The sequence below is a fragment of the Apis dorsata genome, unplaced genomic scaffold (genome assembly GCF_000469605.1).
Source record: "Apis dorsata unplaced genomic scaffold, Apis dorsata 1.3 scaffold_77, whole genome shotgun sequence".
NCBI lineage: Eukaryota > Metazoa > Arthropoda > Insecta > Hymenoptera > Apidae > Apis > Apis dorsata.
Genome location: NW_006263375.1, coordinates 686,347 through 689,754, shown reverse-complemented (window position 1 = coordinate 689,754; position 3,408 = coordinate 686,347).

Below are 3,408 nucleotides of genomic sequence, written 5' to 3'. Positions count from 1 at the left end.
CTGTGCTCCGGGAGGAGGACCCGCCGCCGACAGATGCGCGCCACCGCCACCAATAATGCCGCCGACGGAAAACCGCAACGACAATGGACGTCTAATAATCGGTCGTTAACCGGGGAGGGGTGGAGAGAGAGAAAGAGAGAGAGAGAGAGAGGATGTTTAGGTCTAGGCTTAATTCGCAAACGATCCGGAAAATCTCTTTTTCCCTCCCTCCCTCCCCTCGTTTCACGGATATCGGCTTTCTGAAGAGGGGGAGAGGAAGAGGAATTTGGAGAGGAACGAAGGAATTTTCTCTCCGACTTTTTTCTCTTTTTTCTCTTCCCTTCTCTCTCGATCGATCGATCGATCGACGAAGGAAAGGAAAATTGTAATAATGTTATTATCGGGTCGAGAGCAAGTTTGACAACGATTAACAAACTAGTTTGTTGGGAGGAGGGGATCGGCGCGCACGTTAAAATAATTTAATATTCCGCGCGGGAAGGTATTTTCACGGATTTACAAGTTTCTCGAAAAGGCGTCTTTCTCGTGGCGCCGCGATAAATTGATCGTTGTCGCCGTTAATTGCAATTTCTCCGACACTTTCTCACGGTGCACGGTACATGGAAACATGGAGTTTCGCGCGTTCATTTTTCCCCGAATGATTTCCAGAAATTTCACGGTATGAAATTAACTCGTGACGCGAAGATATGATATACTAGGTATCCTATCCGCTCGTGGTTTAGGGATACACGGCTACGTCGCCGTTCATCAATTTGCCCGCTCGTTAATCTTGCCATTCCGGTGACATAATCTCATGGTTCGTTACGTGTATCCTTTTAATTGCGCGCTCGAAGAAAGAGCGTTTAAGCTTGACGAATTGCCCACGACTTTGTGAGAACCAATCGCGATAAATCTTTCGCGTTTTGACGCTATTAATCGCGACCCCATCTCTCTAAATACGTATACGTACACCATCGGTTTCGCCGCTAAAATTCTCACCTTGTCTTCTTTCTTAATACGACGGATGGATAGATTAGATAGATAGATTAGAGATTAAATTCTTCGCATGGACAACGGTGTCCATCTTTCTTTCGAGAAGAAAAGAAGAGAGAGAGAGACTTTTTCTTTCGTTTTTTTTCCTTTTTTCCAACAAACTATCCAACAACCATTCGACCTCCTCTCGAAGCGAAAACTCGCGAATAACGCGGATCGATCGTAAAACCTCATCGATATCGTTCTCCTCCCGATAATCCAAAGCTTCCTTTTCCCTGTCGAGGAGGATCTCTCGAGAGGAGAAACTCGATTAAACCGAACCTATTCCCTTATCTCGGCCGGTGTATCACCTTATGCTTTTATTACTTCCTTATGCGACCACGTTCTACGATTGCCCCCGAAGAGAGAGAGGAGGACGATGATGATCCTCTGTCGGAACTAAGGAGGCGAGGAACGAACGACAGAAATCACGTAGCAAGGCTCTCGAGGCCGTATTTCACGGAAGGCGTTTCCCTTTGCAGCTTCGATCTCCCGACGTGGCCGGAGGAGGAGGAGGAGGAGGAATTCCTCGTCAATCTACGGGTGTAACAGGACAAGTAACAGGTTACTTTCGCGCGTTCCACTCTGTCCAAGAGACGCGCGCGGACCTAGCCTTGATTAAGCCTTTCGATTATAGGAGTCGTTACACGGGTGGACGACAGCCGAGCAAGCGCACGGAGCGATTTATAAATAATTTACCACGCTTGACGAGCGGCGAGAAAAAAAATTCGTCGCGCCAATCAGTTTATCCCATGCTCGCGAGCAGTCCAGCTTAATCACGGATAGCCAGCGGTATTATTTCCTTTCTTCTTTCATTTTCTTTCGACAGAATCTGTATTATTTCCTTTCTTGTTCCTTGCTTCTCTTCGGAGACAGGATCAGATTCCATGCGATATTTGTTTCGATAATGATAATCGAGAAGGATGTGGTGTACAGGCTGGTTGTACTCTCACTGGAAACTGCTTATCTCCAATTTGAACGCTTTGTTGACGCCACGTAATAGCATATAATTTGAATATTCGAGATCAAATTATTTTCATTCGTCAAGTTATACGTGCAATTGTTATCTTAACTACTCGAATTTATTATGAGAAATAATATGAGAAATAACAAAATTTTAAAATACTTTGAATACTATTTCCTGTATGGGTATTTAGATACGATTAAAAAATTTTGAGTAAACCATTTAAACCATTTAAACCATCCACCGTTCACTGCTGAAAAGAAGAGTCTTTTGCTATCCGATCTCCGCTTAATAGCGAAAGATTTTAAAAATTGTTACAAATCGTAATTATAATATTATATAAATATTACGAGAAATAAATGCATAGAGATTTAGATTGATTAAAAAATTTCGACGTACACAAGAAGGGTGCTAAGACGCTTGACATTAAATAGTAAAAGAATTATAATTTGAATATTGAAAATCGTAAGAATTATTTTCAAATTATACGTACAATTAGGCATATTACGAGAAACGAAGAAATTTTTATATCAGAGATTGGAATTCTCTGGATTTCTGCCTGCCCTGATGCATCGAAATTTGGACACAAATCGTTTTGGTATGCGACAAATAAAAAAGGAAAATGCGTGTGAAAAATAGGCGTTTCCTTTCACAAGACTTCTTTTCATCTTCAGTGAAATGGACGGATGGGAAATAAGTCGGCAAAGATATTCACGAATGAACGCGATACTCAATGATAATTGTTTGACGAGCGCCGTGAGGCGAATTGATTGCGGTTTCTTGATGTTGTTTCCAGATGCACTGTGGTTTTGCGATGCGAGGCGATGATTAATCGACTCGTGCTACGAAGCGAAAATGAGGCGAACAAGAATCCATATCGAATAAAATGTTGCAGCCTGGTAATAGTTTCCACGAATGCGTATTTTCTGTTCAGTTTTCGTTACGATTCTCGAAACGTACGACGGTAAAATTGTTCAATTATAAACTGATAACACGATATACGTACATAGTAATTTGCAGTATGCATGGACCACCTGGAGAGGTTCAACTGTTCGATTTGTCGTAACAATTTTCGTGAGAAATATTCTTCGGGCAAACTTTTGATGATTCGAACGATTTCTGCAATCTTCCGTTATGATTCTTGAATAATACGCTTGTTTCGGTGTAAAATTGTAAAAATTATAAACCGTGAACTGATTATTAAGATTGTACGTACAGAGTAATTNNGGACCACCTGGAGAGGTTCAACTGTTCGATTTGTCGTAACAATTTTCGTGAAAAATATTCTTCGGGCAAACTTTTGATGATTCGAACGATTTCTGCGATCTTCCGTCCAAGTTTCGTTACGATTCTCGAATCGATGGTGTAAAATTGTTCAATTATAAACCGTGAACTGATTATTAAGATTATACGTACAGTGTAATTTGGAGTATGAA